Source organism: Halyomorpha halys, unplaced genomic scaffold (genome assembly GCF_000696795.3).
Source record: "Halyomorpha halys isolate HHAL.00 unplaced genomic scaffold, Hhal_1.1 Scaffold1157.1, whole genome shotgun sequence".
In the NCBI taxonomy this organism is placed as follows: domain Eukaryota; kingdom Metazoa; phylum Arthropoda; class Insecta; order Hemiptera; family Pentatomidae; genus Halyomorpha; species Halyomorpha halys.
The window spans coordinates 501,078-523,318 of NW_027108759.1; the positions used below are offsets into that span (position 1 = coordinate 501,078).

At 30.0% G+C, this 22,241-nt stretch overlaps 1 protein-coding gene across 3 annotated transcripts in view; it reads right to left on the reverse strand.

Moving 5' to 3' along the window:
• Nucleotides 1-17,940, reverse strand: part of LOC106688584 (uncharacterized) — a 105,811-nt gene extending 87,871 nt beyond the window's left edge. The window contains exon 1 of one of the 3 annotated variants that reach the window (XM_067047060.1): nucleotides 17,867-17,940. The gene's annotated coding sequence lies outside the window, so the exon portion shown is untranslated. The remainder of the gene's footprint in view (nucleotides 1-17,866) is intronic. The other 2 variants (XM_067047063.1, XM_067047062.1) reach the window with 2 other exon arrangements.
• Between the last annotated feature and the right edge of the window lie 4,301 nt (nucleotides 17,941-22,241).

Consider the following 22,241-nt stretch of genomic DNA (forward strand, 5'->3'; position numbering starts at 1 on the left):
ACCACGAAATAATCCCGTATGACCCAGAGAAACAGTTTAATAATGTTACTAATTGTATTATTTCTAATAAATTTTCTTCTTGTTTATATTTAAAAGAAATTTTTTACCATTACCATTTTCTATCAAACATTAGTTTCATTCAAATGATTTACTAGGTAACGACTATAGTGGAGAAATAAAAATGTTAATAATTTTTTATTAATTACGGATCTTACCTGGTTTGTACCAAATTTGCTAGATGGATTTTTGGTAAATAGAGCTGTAAATATCAATAAATAGATGCATATAATAGCTCAAACTACGACTACGACATATTAGGAATAAAATCTATAAACTTTATTTGAAATATACGAATATTATTTCATGTTAACCGTAGATTTATGATGAGTAGAAGATTGTTAGTGGAGCAAAGAAGACAAAAAGTCAAAATTATTTTATGAGTACTAACGTTTCGACCAGAATTTCGGGCATTCATCGGAGCTAATGAAATGAAATTGTAAATTGTATTTACAAAAAATACATCTGGTAAATTTGATGTAAGATCATAATGATATATTACAGACATGTAGAGAAAGTACCCATCGGTAGCACTCTAATTAGTGAATTTATAAAATAATTGTTTACAATGTTGTAAAATTATAACCTAAAATGATCTGGTCGAATTCTACTTGATCTGGCCATTTTTCTCGATTTTCTTTGTGTTTTTTCTCGAGATACATTGTTAATCCTGGTTTAGATTTCATATAACACAATAGGATTCCTATCAATCAAATAAAATATTTATATAAATATATAAAATCAAATATTTCTTTTTATTATTATTTAACCCTCTTATTATATTTTATTATTATGCAACCCTCCCTGAAGAAAATATCTGGATGTGTTGTGAAGTTTAACTTCTCTTTTTTTCTGAGATATTAGAAATATGGTGAACAGTATGTAAAATATGATTTTTTCAAAATGTCATCCCCAATTTCCAAAGACTCTCTATTTTCCTCTACTGACGATTAGTTTTTAATAATAATTTTAAACTATTTTTTTAAACTATCGTTTTAAGTGTGAAATTGTAGAATTTACAATATCAACTGAGATACTTTATAATTTTAAACAACGCTCAATAATATTTAAAAAAAATATAATGAAGTGCAATAATTTAATGTAAAATAAAAGTATTATTTCTGTTAATTCTTTTGTTAAAGATGCTATGACATTAAAAACACAGAACGGTTCCATAACGTCTACGTAAAGAATAACGATAACAAAGACTTAATAAAAAAAAATAAGGACTTTTCAACCAGTGGAAAGTAGATCTAGAAATTCCAGAATGTACCAGATTAGATAACAGAGGAATAATAATTCTAACTGAAATAAGGAACCATGCCATGAAGACAGAGCAGACGTGGCTCTTCCCCGGTGTTGCAATGCATCCATTACGAAAGAAAAAAACTGAATATTACAATAAAATATATTTATCTTAAATGATGGAGAACTGCCCTCTATATACATCTTATTTAATTAAATTCAAAATTTCACTAAAAAGTAGTTTATATAAGCTAACTATTTATTATCGTGAAAAATAATAATTTGAAGAATATTTGAAAACAATTATAGTTATCTTCTATTTAGTAAGTAGCGTTAATTAAAGTAACCTTCGGACCCAGGCTAGAACAGAGTCCGGCTGAAGGCGAAAATTTATTTTATAAACAATCAGTTGGTGAATAAGTTTTGGTCTGGGACTCAGCAGACTAATTACATGACCATGCAATAAATTGGGTTAAAAACTTGTTGGTTGTGTATGATTATTGTCTTGACTCCTGCTGTAACCGTCGGTTAAGAAACAATTTTTTTTCATAATTGTATTTAAGATATTTCTAGATTTTATCAGTACAGTATTTTTTTTTTTTTTTAAACATTGATAAGAATTCATATTTACCATTTCTTACCTTCATTATATCTATGGATTGAAGCCCACAACAAACAATCTCTAAGTTCCAAATGATGGAAAATTAATTTGAAATACCGAAACTGAAGATTTTAACCTTATATTATATGCACATAGAATATAGGTCCTTTTTACAAAGTTGACCTTGCTACGTAAAATACGAGAAACTTCTTAAAATAGACTTTAGTTGATCCTAGCCTCAGAATTTAACTTATAATTTATGTTAAATTACTATTAATGTGATGTATTATAATTATTAATGTGAGGTAAATGTTGATCATAAATTCATATCTGGTAGATAATTGCCGTTTTTGTATTTTTATTCTTGGATTAAATAAAAAGTCCACCCATTGAGGTTAAATAGTATTATAATGTTTATAATTGTGAATAATTGAAATTTAAAACAAAAACAATCGTGAACTGAATTTAGTTGGGAATAAGTTAACGTTGGCCCGGTACGTCTTTCTTGAGAAGAGAAGTGGCGGATAACAGAATGAGGAAGGAAGGTATATGATTGTTTTCGCAATAATTCCAGGATACAAACGGTCACTATAGACCATCGGATTTCATCGCATAAAGAATTGAACGGAAAGAACCGACACTTTTTCTGTCTGTCAGCTGAGAAAGTGACGTATCCGCTTGTAGAAGTTTGTCGCTTGTCCTGGTTGAATGGCCGAGAACTGCATCTAATCCAATGGCACTCTCTCCATTCTTCGCCGATGATACAGTTTGGTCGAAGAGCCGCTGTAGGAAACCACTTATTTTATAAGATTTCACCTAACGTCTTAAAACTTACTAAGTGTTCTTAACGGCATATAATCGTGCAGGAAATCCTCAACTAAACTTTTCTGTTCGGAAATATTTATCCAGCAACCATCTATTTTTTTTTTTACTTGAAAAGAAGTTTTCACATAAGGTCTTACAGGAAAAGATAAGTTGTTCGATATGCTGGAGTAAAAGTTATCATTAAGATTAGCTGGTTAGGATAGATGAGGTATGATGAAAGAATGGAACCTACAGCGCTGTTAATAGAAAAAATAGTTCTAAGGTTCCAACTATTCAAAGGTTCCTTACTAGATTCGATATTTGGTCGGGTATCCATTAGAAATATGATTTAATATTATGGTTTAATATCATGAACCTAGGTTTTTACTGCATAGAAGTTGACTAGTCTTCTCTTTCTTTCTTACTAGGTATGTAAAAGCTTTTACAATCTTTGAAACGTCTAGAATGTCTGGTTTTAAGTCTACCTTCAGGTTCTCTTTTGACAGAACATTACGTGTGCTATGATTGCTGCCTGCAACTTACACCTTTGCCTATTTGGATTTTCATTTTCCTACTCGATGCTTTTAGTTTTATAATACAGTAGAACCGCCCCCACGGTCCCTTTATGTTCCATTAATTCCATGGCGTAGCCTAAGGCTATAGCTAGACTATACCACCTTAGCTGGACTGATATCAACACCTTATAATACCACAAGGCAATCAAAGGGAGAAGACTCAGTAAAAGCTTATATAATACATTTCATGTATGTATAAATTAATTTTAATTTTTAATGTTACTTTCCGTCGTAAACCTCTATCCTCCTGTTCTACAGTATCCTTTCTAAATATGTACTCCAAACGCCTGTTGAATAGATTCGATACTTAGGACTCCATCTTGACAAGAGACTTACTTGGAATCCATACACAAGACTGAAACGACAAGAAACTGCTCGTAGATTCCGATTGCTACCACACTTACTTGACAAACGCTCTAAACTTCCCATTCACTACAAAAAATTAATATACACTACAATAATCAGACCAATGTGGACATATGGAATTGAGCTCTGGAGCTCCACCAAACCATCAAATTCCTTGATGCTCCTTATTACGACCTTACATCCCATTCGTTGCAGATTTGGCCCAAAACAGATATGCGTCTTTTCATTCCAAACTCCTTAACCATCCTAACCCATTAATTCTTAATCTTTCATCCTTAACAATTCCTGACAATCCTGAAAAGAAGATGGCCACGGGACCTTCTAATTTAAATTAATGTTTGAAGTACCACCAATGGGTGGTTCCTTCCCAAGATTTTCAAGTGTATATGAAACATACAACATATTTACTTATTGTATTATTTTGTACAGTTGTAAATTACATTAAATAAATTTTAAAAAAAGTAATGAAGGATACGAAAAAAAGGCTTTAAAATGCTTAAAAAACACTCATTCGGTATAGAAAGAAAATAACTGACTCAGTTTACTATTAGAAAAATCGTATGTACACTTATATTAAATCATTTATCTCAAAAAAGTTTTATTCTAAATTATATATAATTGGTGTAATAAATTTAATTTTATCATAATTTAATATACACATCACCCATATACTAGGTACTTATTGCATTTTAAATTTTACTAAATATATGTATTAGATTATTTTTTCTTTACTACACTTCGGATCGACCAGCTTTCCCGTTCTATCGACTATGCCTCTCAGTCCGGACAAGAACGGATATGCGGGGTTCTAGTGTATGATTGTTTATTTTACCAGTGCTTCTAGTTCTGGTTCTCATAAATGATTTGTTGACTACTGCATTCATAGTGGTGAATATTCCGAACCCTCAAGGACAGAATACACCTATCTATCTTCATCTCACCTTCATTTTGTACTTATTGAATCACGAAGAATGTTTTTAACGAAATTTTAATCAAAAGTGCACTTGACGGCTCTGATCTGTCTGTATTACTGAAACTCTATTAAGGAAATGGCAAATAACTGATTTGTGATAGTTGATTACTAGACACTGGTTAGAATAATTCATATCCTATTTCTGTATAGCAGATATGCTTTATAATATTATAATTCATAACAAAAATATTTAATAGTGATTACCTAACGCTGATTATTTTTATTGCGTAATTGTTTTAAAACAAAAGAAGAGTTCATTGGAAAAACCCTGAAAACTAGAACTCTAGTGCAAAAAATGATGTTCCATTGTTTATAATTTTGAATAAAAGCTAATTTTTCATTCTTTCTGAGTAATTTTCATGATAAATAACCTTTGAAAATATATTTTCAACCCAGAAACAAACAAAATATCGAGTTAACATATTTTAGCAATGTCAAAAGGAGAAAAACATTGAAATGTCTTTCACCTTTTCCCTCAAGGCGCGAGAATCTCATCGTTCTTCTGTTGTGCAACATATGTATTTTCAAACACAATTATTATCTATAATTACTTGTTTCCCCTCTGCATATGGAGTAGTGTTATTGGAGGCGTAGTTACCGAATTTTTTTTATGACTTGAAGTTATTGGGATCACTGTCTTTTTTGAATCTGATTCCATACATTTTTTAAAGATTTTTATTTATTTTCTTACCTCCCTTATTAAACATATAAATAACAATATTAACACACCCACACACACACATACACGTGCTTGGTGCCCTTCCTTTGCCACGTGGCATTATAAGGGGTTGGGCTGGGTCCGCTTAAGGTAGGGATTACAATATTGGCCCATAAAGATTTTTAGGAATTTTTTTTCTTGAATAATGAAAGCTCATTTAACTTCCTAAAAACAACGTTATTATTTGTTTTTTCGTAGGAGTTGTAGTTTTCATAATATTAAAAAAAAAAATTACAGGAAATATCGATTTCTCGTTTTTCAGACAAAATGTTTTGCTAATGAGGGCTATAAATTCAGGAACTATTAGATATACAGATGTCTGTTAGGGCTTAAATTTTAGTTTATTTAATTTCCTAAAAACAGAGTTGTTATTAGTTTCTTCGTAGGAGTAGTAGTTTTCATGATATTAGCAAAATAAATACGAAAAATTTCGATTTTTCTTTTTCTGACAAAATGTTTTGCTAATGAGGGCTATAAATTCAGGAACTATTAGATATACAGATGTCTGTTAGGGCTTAAATTTTAGTTTATTTAATTTCCTAAAAACAGAGTTGTTATTAGTTTCTTCGTAGGAGTAGTAGTTTTCATGATATTAGCAAAATAAATCAAAAATTGCCGATTTCTGGTTTTTATGACACAATATTTTGCTTAAGACGGCTATATCTCAGGAACTATTGGATGTACAGATGTCTATTAAGCCTTAAAATAAAGCAAATTTAACGTTCTAAAAATAAAGTTAGCATTAGTTTTTGGGTTTTTTTTTTCTTGAATAATAATGTTGGTAATATTAAGTTTTGGGAAATGACTCCTAGCTAAAGGTACTAAAACATTGTAATTAATGTACACACAAAAATTTTCATTTCGTTTGCTTCAAATAAATAATCACATATTCAGCGCTTAAGATAAGATTCAGATCATAACTAGATTGTCTGAATACTAATTATTAATTTACCAGTGATGTGGCGAGAGGGATGCGCTGGGATCTCTTGAGCTCTGCTCTACCCCTCACACGTGGGGGATAGAGTGGGCTCAGGGATCCTCAGGTCGATTGTGTAAATATTGTATATATTATTTTATCATTATGTTATTTTATTTATTTATTTTTCATACAGATAGTTTGATTGTGTTCATCTTGTCTATTCTTTTGTTTGTATATATTTTAAGAGAGTTTTCTTTTTTATTTTTTTTTTTTTTTTATTTTAGTATGTATGAGATAATTCATCAATATTACCTATTGCCCACAACTGTGTGGCAGATTGTAATATCTATCAATAAATAAATCAAAAAAAAAAAAATTATTAATTTCCATTTATAAACCTCCTAACTGTGGAATGTGTCAAATTGATAAGATTCTCTACGAAATTGATGAATATCAGGGGGTCCATGAGTTTCATCTTTTAATGTACTTGCCGGGTCAGGTCACTACCCAAATAATGAATGGCGCATGGGTTATTTAAATTTGTTAACTCGTGCATTAGCAACTAATAATGGTAGACATTGATTTTAACTTATCATCACCATAATTAACACGTCGTTGCGTCAATGGGTAGCAAATTATGAGATCGAAAAAAAAAGTAGCTAACCTTGAACGAGCGGGAATGAGGTCGTGCTGGGGCTGATAGTGCTAAGAATGGTTGGTCTCTATTGAGGAACGTGCTCATGAGCGCCAACGGCACGCAGTCGATCGGAACCTAGGCATAGCACTTTACAGCTAGTTTAGTTTTAAAAAAGTCCCTGAAATCTATTTTTTTAAATATTTGGATGACATACTTTTGCAATTATACAACAAGTATGTTCACATAATGTCATTATATTATATAAATCAGGATCCACCGTATTCTAAAAGACGCTTTATATACAATGACGCGTGTAAAGATGCAAAGAAAATATTTTTTTGTTTCTGTATTTGATATATAAAAAAATTTATTGTAAAAAATGTATTCGATTTATAAAAACAAACATTTATAACTAAATATGCCCTACAGTTTCTTCTATGTTAAAGCTGGATAATACATCTCCGTTTCATAGCCATGAACACAAGTCCAAGGACATCTGATTGGCTGAATAACATGCGAAATTTATGTGGAAGAACAATGGGACCAAACTGAAAAAGATGTGAAAGATAACGTCTTAAATTTAAGTGCTGTTTTAATCACAACCAACAAATAAAATACAAGCATTGATATTTATTTATTCGTATAAAAAAAAACAACCTAATCGCAGCAAACAATAACTGTGCAAATATTATTAAATACAATGACAATACAGATAATAATAGCCTGTTATATATTATTGACCCTCTAAATACAAAATTAACTTTAAAAGAATGCCTGTAACATTATTTTTTTATTTTAACCTCCTATTTTAATTGCAAAAATACTAGTTTGCACAGAAATGAGGAAAATTCTATCAAATGTTAATATTGCTGCTTTGCTTCGAAGTTGTTATAGTGACACAACTAAAAATATTTATTTTTCTTATTTTGAATTGGACGTACCATAGTTGTTATAAATAAAAGTAATTTATCGATATGAGACATCTCTATAATGTTTTTCGAATTGTGGATATAGTGAAATTCGGGTAGATGATTCTCAATTTTATAAAAATGTTTGTGTAGTGCATTAGCTTCCACGGTTATATATTTGTTTTGACATCCTCATATGGGTGTTCTTTTAAAGCCTGAAAGGTTCCTCTATAAACATCTATATAACATAAAAAGAATATTTCAAATTGCGCAGGTAGCTTCTGAGATTAGGGTGTTCAACCAAACAACATGTTCAGCTTTATGCTGTATTATAGAGAGTACAATGAATACAACCATAAGAATCACAATCTAATTAACTACAATCTATCTTCATCATGCATTGAATTATTTTAGTTTTATTATTGTGAATCATTATAAGAATCGAAAACGCTCTTGCCTTGAATTAGGACAATGCTTGTGAAATAATTCTCACTGACTTATTAAAGTTTACATAGGTTTTTATTAATTTTAATTATTAATGAAATTATAATTAAAATTATGATGAAGAAGGTCAGGGCTGCTGTCAAAAGAAAACAAAAAATAACTGTGCAAAACTGTTTTGAAATCTCTCAACTGGAACACCCTTGATGAAGGTCTACAAAGTGGAGCGAAACGTCGGTAAACGAATAATTTTAAACTATTTTTTGTTTTCTTTTGACCGCACCCCTTACCACCTTCTTCATAATTTGAAATATTACGGTCAATCATTTATATATATAATATAATTAAAATTGTTTCATTATTTCTTTATAAAAATAGCATGAATAGAAATTTTCATTTAATAAATTAAATAAGAATTGTATCGCCGCTTATTGGATGTGTACTGCTAAATTAAGTCGTATAAAAATGCTGAAACATGTTGATCATTTCACTTTCCAGTCCTTGCACAATTCTTTTGAAGCATTACTTTCAAAAATATTGAGAGGATTACATGTTCCATCATGTACTCGCCGTCGAGGATGGGGGGGGGGAAGTTATGTAAATGCATTGTTGATAATATGGGTTATTGTTATTTAATCAGTTTTACATTCTTCGATGTGCTCTCGTCCATACGCCCTTGTTACGATTAGCAGTTCAGGATTATTTGTATTGAAATAAAATCGAAATAAGCATAAATCCATTTCCACTTATAGAAGAATGTGCTAAGATAACGGAAAATAATAGTTATTATGTTGTTCATTAGATTAAAATTTTGGTATTTGATTCTGTTCGGTAATAGGATACAATTATTTTCTAGTAAAAATTGTTGTTCGAATAAAAAATTTACATGTCTACATTTAATATTAGTAGCTATAGATTCGAACATAAGGATTCGAAAGTTACTACTTTCTGAGATGTAGGTCAGACAGATATTGCCTAAGATATGTTTTCATTTTGGTTACCTGATTATGTATCAATTGAAGAATTATGTTATGAGAGTTATATTTGGATTTTGAGAATCACATTCTTGTATATCTTTCCTCATTAATAAAACTTACATCTGTTGTTGCGATAAATAGTTTTAAATATAAATCATTTTGGATGATCTCAATAGGAAGTTTGGTGAGTCAATTCATAAATTTTTTTTTTGAGGTTAATAACTTCCAATTCAATGTAATTTTTTTATAGATTCTTAGGTTTTAAGGTGCATGAATATGGGACAGTGGTCCCGAAATGTTGTACCATGTGGTGACAATTTTAATAAAAAATTACATTAAATTGGAAGTCATTAACCTCAAAAGAATAAATCATTTTATTTTCATCTAGCAATTTATTCGGTCTTCGTAAATTGATGGTGTTTATAGAGTGATGATATTAATTGTGTTTTAAGACCATTTACCATTTCAATTTTCGTTGTTTTAGGATAATCTTTAATGTTTATTGTTTCTGTCTGAAGTAGTTATAGTTATAATTGTTTAATCGCCAAGATAGAATTTAATCAAACTGGGTTTGATTTCCTTTGATCTGGCTACTGATTTAATTTGTATTTATATGTATGGTACTATCTTTTAAATATATAAGATATGAATGAAAATGTATTATACCAATTAAGCTTCCCCTTATATATATATATATATATATATATTACATTATGCATAATGATTATGTTTTAAGATTATAATTACTACACTTTCTTTCCTAATTCTTTGAGAATCTCCCCAATGATATTCTTTAATTTAAAATGAAATTGAATTGAACATTTTTTTTTTTTTAAGGACAAATAATATTATTTAATGATATAAGATTTTTATAATATTTTAAATAAAATACCCTTTAGACTTTTTAAATAAAATAAATTTAGTTTTTATTTTAAACATAACGGATCCTCAAACTACGTATGAGGATTATTTGTGCGATTATAGATTATAGATTATTATTATATGATTATAGATAATCATTTGGAACAGTTTTCGCAAAATTATCGTTTAATGAATGATTAATTCATGATGTAGGTTTATGGTTCAAGGACAAAAGTGGTTAGTGTTTAATGATGGCTAAAAGCTTACGATTATCATTTTTTTTTATAGCTGAATGAATGTTATTATTTCCAAATTGTAATAATAACTGGACCAATCAATTCTCTAGGGCGGTAGACGGTCGAGATTCGAATGATATAATTGCCTTCACAGAAGTCTCTAGTTACATAAAACCGGTAAAGTTGTGAAAGCACTTGCCGTCCTTGGTCCAAATTTCATGATGAATGCACTCAATATTTTATCAAATATATTTTGATAAATTTTGCATTAGTAAAAAAAGAGGAATGATAATTGACGATCTATCATATCGGTTGGATTCTCTACGAAAGCATGCCCCTTCAGTGTAGGATAACGAAGTGGGATAAAAAGGGGATTGGTGTGGTAATAAGAAGATCAAATGTTTGCTTCTATGAATTGGTTTATTGGTGCAATTATTTAATGTCTAATAAAAGCAATTTATAGGCAATATAATGATTAATACAATTCCATGTTTGAACATTCTGTATGACTTAAATTTATATTAAAAAAATAAATAAAATAATGGGTCAGAGGAACAAGGTACCTTCCACACGTATCAAGGCAAACTAGGAATCCAGATCTTAATGATTCTCAATCACTGTTAATAAGTTGAATACAGATGAGATAAAAAATGACACTGAAGTTCAAGGTATTTTATTTTCAAAATTAAAGGGTTGAACAAGACATGCTCGACACATCTTTTGCATTTTACTAGAAGATTTCTCGTAATAATATTTCTTATACTTGGAAATTCTTAATACAGTAATGTTTGAACCTAATGGGCTAAGAAATATGTTTTAAAAATTTCTCTTAATGAGAATAAAAAAAAATTTGTTTTCAAGCATTTCAAAAATTACCAATCTTTTTTAATACTATTTTGTATTCCAGGACTGAAAACCATTTATTTAAATTCTAATGAAGGCATTTAAATTTCACATCTTTATATAAGGAGTGACGTTAACCTAACTTGGTTTTTATTAAATCGATAAGAGTTTCTTTCAATATAAATCCTAAATTAAGAATTAAATGTTGCAATTATATTGATTATGGCCCCTTTAACCTTTTAAGAAATAACAGTGAAAATATGAAATACTTATTATAACATAAACGGGGAGGTAAAGTAATGTATAATAAATTTGCAGCGTACTCAAATTTTTAGAATTTGTTGAGGACATGTTAACCTAGAGTAAGTTCTTGGAAGGAATCCACTTTCCCTATCACATATTCATGATCTCTAAGGCTATTTGTCTGGTCTGAGGAAATCAATTGGAAAGGATCGAAATCGGGCGATTGCCAGGTGATGATAGTGCTATTAGTCCAGTCTTCTAAGATTCAAAAAAGATTTTTGAAAGCTATTTTGTTTTCAAGAAAAAATCACAGAACTACATTTTTCAACATTTCTGTGTTTATCTTTTGAGGAGTTGTTAATCCGAAATTTAGGTTTGCCTCTGGATTTATAGTGAAAATATTTTAAAAAATCCACAATTTTTTTGCAAAATTAAAGTAGAAAAAATCCGCTTATGGAGGCGTACCACAAATCCCCTCTTATTATTATTTATATGCATTATAGAAGCTTGTTTGATGTTTCAGAAGAACTGAAAAAAGTCAATGATGTTGGCTTGTATTTATGTTTTAGTCGTTAAGTCGGCAGCTAACGAGATTCGAAACCTAATGTTCGTGTTAAAAAACATAGAACCGAAAAACACTTCTATGATTTTTTCTTCGGAAGATCCTTTGTAGACTGGACTATATTTCCTCAGCAGAATAATTCATCGATTAAACAGATAAACTTTTTCGAAAGTTTTATTTTTTATCATATCATGGAAATTAACTTATTCATTCAACTGAAGTTGTCAGATTGGTAAATGATATATAATAATTTCTGAATAGGATATGCCTGCCTTCGCAACCAACGATGACGTCTTATCTAGCGTTGAATGGAAAGGCCTTGCCTATTTAAGCTGATGGAAGCTTGCAAAACATCCCCTAGCCTAAGTACTTTCTTGCGAGAGATAGGCTTCTTGAATGCTTAACATTTTTCTACACTGAATCTAAAAAAGTATTCGCTTGCAGCAACCATTAGCAAAGAACTTAAAGGACACCTATAATATAGGACTCCTTTTGGGGATAGGAGGGCTTACACCCCCTGTAATAAGAACTATAACGATATATTTGGTTCGTTTTATTTTTAAATTACTATTTATTAGTGAAAATAAAATGGTCATAACGGGTAGTTTGTTTACTTGTTTTCACTTTCAAATATTTGGTATGAACTAATAATAACAGCTCTCTCTTAATGAAAATACCAAAAGTCAGAGTCGTGTAAAGAACCGTGGGTTTACTGTCAATAAGATGTAGTTAAAAGTTTCATATGATCTCAAGTAAGAAATATATCTTAGATTTTTGAGATGTTAATTTGTTGTGATTGAAAGTGTTTTGGCAATCACTAGGAATAGCAATGGTACATTCAATTTTAGAAAATACATTAGCTAACGTTTGACGTTCAATAAATTTAGTAATGTTAAAACTGAATTCAATCAAATAATATTAACATATAATATGGGAAATGTGTTTATTTCTTCTATAACAGAACTGGAAAAAATAGTAAATTTCCGAAAATAATTTATTCGTAAATTAATTTAAAAGCTTATTGATTGTGAGAACCGATCTCGAAATATTTAAAAGAATTATAATTTATGCTTAATTATTTCTAGGTACCTACTTTGTGCGAGGAAATAATTGAGCTAATGGAATATTGAAATGAGGTTAGATTATAGATAATTGTGAAGTAGAATTAAAATAAGTCAGACTTGATATAAGCGAACATATATAATTGTATAATTCAGTATTTTAAAGATGATATTTAAAAGTGAGAACAGATCCAGAAACTATTGAGGTTGTGACTAACATGGCCGCCGATTCCCTATTATTATATTTTAGTTATTCTGAACTAAAAAATATTGGAGATAAATGTCCCACCGTTCGTTCCAATGGGCCCTATGAGTTAAGAAAAAATATAGCTGTTTAAAAAATAATGTTTTTTTAAACAATCGCGATCTTCCTGTTATATCTGACTAATAATTTTGCCTTTTTACTTATATATGTGTGTATATATATATATATATATTTTTTTTTACTTATATTATTCCTCTTGCATAGTAACCCTATACAAGAGTAGTTTATTTAAAAGTTGTACATAATTTGTGCCTAATGGCATACTGTATGGATGCAATGGATACAATGGTTTACATTGATACATGTTATGTACTTTATACATATTTTATGATTAACTAGATTAAAATAAAAAACATTCTCGTTAATAAATGACACAATTGTTTTCTTCGACCATAAATGGATTTCATAAAATTATGACATGAATCATATTTAACTAATCAAGAGATCGGTCTTTTTTTTTAAGTAGTTATTAAAGTTATATGTATAATTCATTAAATGCACGGTAGAAGATAAGCAGGGAAGAACTTATCTTCAGTTACTGAGTAAAAAAATAATCAGAGATTATAGACTTGGGGGCCAATACCATTTCGACATATTCTTGTTCTATGAGGATCAAAGATGATAAACAAGAAAAAAAAAAGAATAATAATTGGAGAAATCGGTGGAGGCAATACCTTTCTTCATAGTGACTGCATAATTAATAAAGTCTTCGGTCACGTTCGGTTTGCCTTGTGGCAGCTAATTGTGAGATAATATTCGACGTAGGAAGGTAATTGTTCCAAGCGCATTTGCAGGATCCTATCCTACTCGTTGACTACTTAGTTATGTCGCCACATTATCAAGATAAGCGGATAACAAGGTCAAACAAACGTTTTGTTCGTTTTAGACATTTGTGTTAGCACGGTACTGGAGAACAGGTTTTTGATAAAAAATATCAGTGTTGTCTATGACTTTAAAAGAATTATAATCGACAATAACACGGCTTTCTGTAATTATTACTGTAAAAATAAGTAATTAAATTATCATTTAAGAGGATAGTATAAAGAATAAATGTGTTCCAGAAAATTCTTTTATTCTATTTTGCAGGGTTTTCAAGCTAGTTTAAATTTTTGAAATCTGATTATAATCCATTATAATATGATAATCCATAATCTGTTTTGATACAATGTATTGAAAAAAAAAATTAAAAATGTTAGGAAAGGTTTTGGAAAATAATAATAGTAATAATGGATAATAGTAATTATAATTAATTAAGTAATTTTAATTCGATATAAATCGTATTTTGTTCTCATTCCTTGAGAAGCGAACTAGACAAAGACAGATATTCAAATAATTCAACCTTGAAGTATGTGTTCCTTGAGAAATTATTTGAAAGTAGTGAGAAATATTATCAATATCGTAAAAAATATAAAATATTTAATTTTGTATTCGACGTATTTCTGAGATTGTACCATAGTCTATGGATACTTCTTTGACCACCCTAATTGCTTTAGGATAGTCTATTGAGTGACCACAATTGAGAAAGAAACCCCTGTCTATGGTAACATCTTTGGAACGGCAGATATGTTTAACATTGAACTCTGAACTTATGAATTTAAATTTTTTAAAGGACGTGAATGCAATAAGAATTTTTATGTCGATTAAAGTAGAAGTTGAAAGTATATTTTCGCTAGATTAAACTGTCCTCTGCTTAGATGATTAAAGATTCATTACTAATGTATCATGATGTAATTCATTACCATCTACGATCTTAGTAAAGACCAAAATGTCATTAAAAAAGGACTGCTCAGTATCAAATAGGCATAATTTGCCTATAAGTGGGTAAATAAAAACAATTGGCGTTGGTAGCCTAGACACGCAATTTGGTCACTGGTTAGCCAATCGCGATGCCTTGCGATGGTTGCCAAGGCGTGTGGGCTACCTTTTGTCTGGAGAATAGTAAAACAGCTCAAGACCTCTTATGTTTCATAACTCTACCCTCCATCCGGTCAATCAAATGCATATTATGCCAATAAAAACAAAGGTTTAAAAACAAACGAATAAAAAATTAGGTTTTGGTCTGACTAGTACTCCATTTTGGAAAAATATTAAGTAAACGACAGATCATTATCAACTATTTCTTAAAACATATGTGTCATTTTTGTGCTTGTGATTTGATTATAATAATTGAAGGGGTAAGTGGATAAAGGGGCTATGTAACATTTTTTGAATCTTTACTGTGGATAAAGGGGGTAGGTGTCTATCTAGCTAGTGTGAGCTACTTTTACCTCAAAATCCAATTAATAACTGAGACACCTAGATGTAGAAGGGGCTATGTACACATCAAGACATAACAAGCTCCATCAAAAAAAGATTGAACTTCGTTTTCTAAAATCAAAATTTAATTAAATTTGTAACATGAGCCCTTCAAATAATATATAATAGATCAATCCATATTTCATTAGAAAGCTGTTGTGGAAACTTGGATTAGAATATTATGGTAGTGAAGAAGAATATAGTAATGATATTAAGTAAACATTGTTTTCTAATAATTATAAATAATAAAGGGTTTGACCTTTATATCTGCAATTATGGACAGAATTTAATTTATACCTAATTGCAAGATTTTAATAATAAGAAATATAGATAATTCATTGACTGTCTACAATTTGGAAGATTAGCTAGAGTAAATTTAGTCAACATGACAAACAATAAATATTAATAAAAAAATAAAACAAATAATTAATATTGATAAAAAAAATTAATATTAACATATTTAGTATTCATATTAAATTACATTTTTAATATATCATTTAAAGATTTAAAATTTAATATCTTACCCTTATAAATAAAAGCACAAGGATTAATATTTAAGCATGAACATCAATTCGATAATCTATCAACATGAATAATAAAGATTAAATCGTAAACGTTTCCCCGCAAGATTAAATCTATGTAATTATAATGGATGATATTTTGATAAGTTGTTGATTATATTGTATTATATTGATGGGTAAGATTTCACTTTCACTATTCATCAGATTTAAATGATATATCTTTTTTATTTGATTGAAGTAGGGAAATACAAAGTTTACTGGTATTTCATACCTACTTAATTAAATAAGTAATAAACTTAATTAATAAGTAAGAAACCTAACTAAATCTTAGAATGTAATAGGTTTTAGTATTATGAGATGTAAGATGACTTGCGTCACAGTACAAGGATTAATAGTTTTTTACATCACCAAATTATAACGCAAGAACAATTTTTACAACCTACGGGGTGATTGTTTGCAATACTATCTTGATTAATTGAAGGGCAGTGGTGCGAAAGCAGGAATTCGAATTTCGCTCGGGTCTACGAGGTGAGTTATGAGACTAATGATTTGAAAGTCATTTGTCAATTTCTTTCAAATAAATGACCGTGCCGTAATATATTCATTTATGGAACTTTTTCAGTTTCATAATGACACTTTATTACTGAAAATTATTCAGGTCATTCATTCTATAGAGTGACAGTTTTTCTATGGAGGAAAAATATTTCAGACATATTGAACAGCGAAAGGATAGCAATTTTCCTAAGCATACGGTTTAAGTCACTAAATGTTATACGGATATTTCCTTAACCATTATTCTAACAGCGTTACATCCGCGATTGTCCGATTATCAATTTTCAATTTCAAGTAACTTAAACGGAATTAATTTTCCGTCTTAGTCTCCCATGACAGGCTTAGTCACGGTCGAAATAGAGACCGTTAAAAAGAGATTTTAGTACGTCGAATGTGGCGAGTGGTCATGAGAAGGTATGAAATGTCGTTATGGAACTACTTTCTCCGGTATTGTTAAGGAAATCCCGTATGGGCGATGAGGAAGCGGGGGCTGGTTATTGAAGTGCAGGGTATTAGAGACCGCATGAGTGTGATGTAACCCTCAGCTCAAGAACAGTATGAGGAATTGGTCCTATCGGAACGCATCGCACACAACTTCTATCAGGGTAATGGTCAATTAATTTGATTAATAATCTACGAAATAAAAGAGGATTTTAAGGAGGGGGTGGTTTTGTTACTATTACATTTTTCTTCACTTTGTTGCTATAAACTTCCTGAATATTAAAAAATTCACTTTATCTTAACAAAAATTATAATTAATATTAAAATAAATGAAAGCAATGTTATCTTTGAGAAATACTATTTTTAAAATGTTTCCTCCAAGAACCAAAAAAATATAAAATGTATACATTAAATTACTAGATATATTTGTTCAGTCAATTTAATTTCATCGCCAATGAGTTTCATATAGTGCAGTTTATATACAACAAACTTTTAACTACTCCTACCGGAATGATTACTGATTTTGATTTAAAAAACAAAAAAGAAGATTCAGTGTAGGGAGAGCGAATGTTGTCTATTGTCTACCGATGCTTTCTTCAAAATCGACAAAGATCAGCCAGACTAAGCTTCGATCACCGATCAAAATCGGTAAAATCGGAAAGATAGCATTGGAAATAGCGAGTGGTAGCACAATGGGGAGAAGAGAGTCGAAAGCTATATAGAGATAAGGATGTCACTGATAAGAAGAGACTTGAAGGTACTTACAGCGAGTGGAGCTGGCTAGAGGAAGACAACGTACTGAGCAAGGAGCCGGCCGCAGGTGCCCGCCTCGGAGGGGGGTGAAAGTTATAGAGGAGGGGGCGCCCAAAGCTGGGGGTGCTTCGCTGTCCAAGAATTAGACTGGAAAAGGATCCTAACCTAAGCAACCGCTTCCGCCATGTCAAAGTTTCTATATGTCTTTAATTTTTGTCAACTTTCTAAGGGGAAATATTGCAATTTTCCACTTTTAGTGTCAATAATGAACCATTGTAATCAACTTAAAAAAAAATTAATTCTGCTACCTCATCAAAATTTGCGGTCTAACGTCTTACGATATGTCGTATTAAAAAAAAAACAAAAGAAACTATACAGCTATTTTTTTTTTTTTTTTGTAGAACCAAAGTTTCACAGATTTTCCCACAATGTTTCTTGATAATACGGTCGCAATAGTGGCCACTATTTACGGATTGTAAATAGTGGCCAATTATATGTTACCGAAGGTATGAGTTATATGCTACGCTCATATCGCCATTTATGAGAAAAAATATAAAGTGACTCACTTCTTCAAAATTTATTAAAAAAAAATAAATAAAAAGAATGTAGTTTTTAATTTTTAAAACTAATAATACAATCCAAAATCCTTGACGTTACAAATAAACTCATCGACAAGGATCTTAACTTCGTTGCAGATTTGGCCCAAAACAGATATGCGTCTTTTCATTCCAAACTCCTTACACATCCTAGCTCATTAGTTCTTAATCTCTCATTCTTAACAATTCTTGATAATCCTCCGAGGCTTCTGAAAAGAAGATGGCCATGAGACCTTCTAATTTCAATTAATGTTTGCATTACCACCAACGGGTTCTCAGGTGTAAATAAAACATTCCACATATTTACTTATTGTGTTTATTATTTGTACAGTTGTAAATTACATTAAATAAATAAATAATAATAATAAAAAAGTAATAAAATTCACTAAAACAAAACAAAAAAATCAGCGTAAATGCACTGTTATTACCAATGTAGAACTATATCGAACTCATAACAATATGATCACGTTTTCAAAGGCATTTATTTGGGTAGGTTCCTAGAAAAACCATTTCACATTTCGTTTTTGAAATATCTCAAATACTATATACTTGCTTCGGAACATTCTTGGAGTTTTGTTAAAGACAGTTCTTACAACGAAGCTAATTAGACCAATATTAGGGAATTTTCAGAGAATTTTTGTATTGGGCTTAGCACTCAAAGCGGTTAGGAAAGTATTTTACTTATTAAATAAATCAATTTTATATCCAAATCAGTCTCAACACTTTATTTATTCATTTGTCCAACGTTTCGGCCTTTCTAGCCATCTTCAGGGACATCTTCAATATAAAAATCCTTCTCACATTAATTATTATTTTCTATTTGCAGGCTATTCTGCCCAGGTCAATTTCTTTATTTAAAGTTAAAACCTCTGTATTTAAATTTTAAAACCATTCATTTATTTATTCTACAAGATTGTCCACAGTATAAAACACCACACCATATAACAAACCATTTATTGTTTATTATAAATGGTTTGTTATATGGTGTGGTGTTTTATACTGTGGACAATCTTGTAGAATAATTAAATGAATGGTTTTAAAATTTAAATAAAGAGGTTTTAACTTTAAATAAAGAAATTGACCTGGGCAGAATAGCCTGCAAATAGAAAATAATAATTAATGTGAGAAGGATTTTTATATTGAAGATGTCCCTGAAGATGGCTAGAAAGGCCGAAACGTTGGACAAATGAATAAATAAAGTGTTGAGACTGATTTGGATATAAAATTGATTTATTTAATAAATATTACCTTGTCTCAAAAAATTTCTGAAATAATATAATTAATGTATTTTACTGTTCATTATTTTTTTTCGTAATATATATTAAAATAATAGTACAAATTATAAATAAATGTGTAATAATTTGCAGCATTCTTAAATAATAACGCGAATGCATTAACTTTCATACCAAGTTTAGAGGATTTAAAAATAAATTGAAATTGGAATTCTTAATCGCAATAATGACTTATTGAACATTCAGAATGAAAGGGCCTCTACTCAAGCAACACATGTTTGCTACGAAGAACGTTTGACACAGGCTGAGATTCTTCATTTAAGCTCCAGAGCGTTCCCCCTATCACATGCTGCTGGTAAAAGTATTCCCTCGGTCTGATAGTTAGCAGCGCTTAAGTGTTGGACAGAGGTCCAAAAAACGTTTTACCTATTTTATTTGGGGTGTATGATAATCATTTCAGTTTTACCAAAAAAATGTAAAAAATATTGACCAAATAACGGTTCCGAATCTAAATAAGAAAAAAAAAATACACTTCAGATATTATGTTCTACAATCTAAGTTATTACGTATCTACTAAAAAATATTCAGCTAAAAAATGTTTATTTCCTTCATAATCAGTAAATTATTAATTTTTGCGCCTTATGTAAAACACTGAATTAAAATACATCTTAGGCATTGATATCCAAGGTTTCTTTCTCAAAAATACTTTTTATACGTTTCCTAAAGAAAAGTAAATAGCTTAATTAGTCGTGGTAAATTCAATATGTTCAATGAATCGAAATCGTAAAACTTTTAGTAGAAAAAAATATTTAGTAACTTTTTTTTTTCATCGTTTTAAGAAGAAGTTTTCATGTGGCAAAAATATATTACACTGATATTAGAGAGGACATGGAAAATATTCAGCTAGCATGTTAACTAATGGGGAAAGAGATTTGGGATATGCTAAGTCTCAAAAAATCTTTGCTTGTTCTGTCTATAGGATATATACCTTGTTCTCGTCACAACAATAAAAATTAGAATCGAGAACCTCGGAATAGTTCGTGCAAGAGAATAATAGGACATTCCAAATTAACACACCTCCACTTAATCACAAAAGAGGACCAACCTATATGCCAAACCTGTTAGTCCCCATCATCGATAAAGCATATAATTGAAGAATGCTCATCATTTCGTCAAGCCTTCGAAAATAATAAAATTTCTCGTACAAGAGAATTGATCCTTAAAAACTCAACAGAATCTATAGACAAAATAATAAAATTTCTGAAAGAAACTCAACTTTATACTAAAGTATAATCCACCAATATCGACCAGTGTAAAAAGGAAATAGTCTACATTCAACTATCAAATGTCAAAGACAAGAAGATAAATAAAGTAAAAAGGGTGTAATAACCTAGATGTTGATCGCCCTGAATAAAAATCTCATCTAATCTAATCTAGTTCGTGCAATGAATGGGGTCATGCTTATAGTGGTAGAGGTTTATAGGCACAGGTTTATTACTTTGTGTATCTGAAAAATCACTGTTGAAAAAGATCTGTTTAGTTACCCAAGCCCTCTTAATATATTTCACCGTACTAGAGAAGATAGTCCTAAATACAAAAATGCTATGGAATTCACGTGAGTTCTTTTAGATTGTGAAAAAAAAAGTTTGTGCGAAAATCTAAGTTTACCTCTACAGCAACAAGGGGATTCATTACTTACAAAGAATGTCGTCACTGTCGCAGGACTTGATGCACACCAAGACCTTCTTCCTCTTCAATATGATTGGTGTCGTGTATAAAATAACACAATTAGTGCAAACCTGTAAATTTTGAATAATCGAGCAAGTAAAAATCATAAATGACAATACTAATGGTCTATTGAAATTTTAGATGTAAAAGTTGGAGAAGTTTAAAATTTTCGTTGTTCTAATCAATTATTATGGAGGTGTCTTATAAGCGATTTGACATGGTCAAAGATTTCCGTCGTGAGTCCCATTATCAATAATAAATCAGAACATTAAATTAACAAAATTTATCAAAGATCAGTACACATTTAAATGTATTTTAGGAGTAAGATAGCTGCTAAGTATGAAGAAAATTGTTTAGTAATTTTTCAGGACTCTGGATAAAAAAAAGGTTTAGGGAAAAAATAAACAAATTACAACTTGCCAACTTCCATCAATTCTATTTTACTTAAAACACTTTGATCTCAGATATACAATAAGCATCGAATAAGAAATAAATATGATGATCGAAACGAAGAATTCAAATATGGTTTTATTTACAAAGGAGGGAAGAATGATGGAGTAAGACTAAGCCAAGGTAGGCCTAAAAGGGTTTACTATTTATCTGGGTTATCTGGAAATCCACTCCGGTTAGAATATATATTGGTAATCTGTAAACTACCTTAGTTATATTGCATCAGAATGTTATAAGATAAATTAAAATGAATTAGTTATATTCTATAAGTAAAAATCGACATCGAGGAAGGATTTGGGGCCATTATCTTTATTAAGCTCCATAAACTATTATGTTTATAGAATGAAATTTTGGGTTAATTTTTTTTAACTTTGTCTTTTT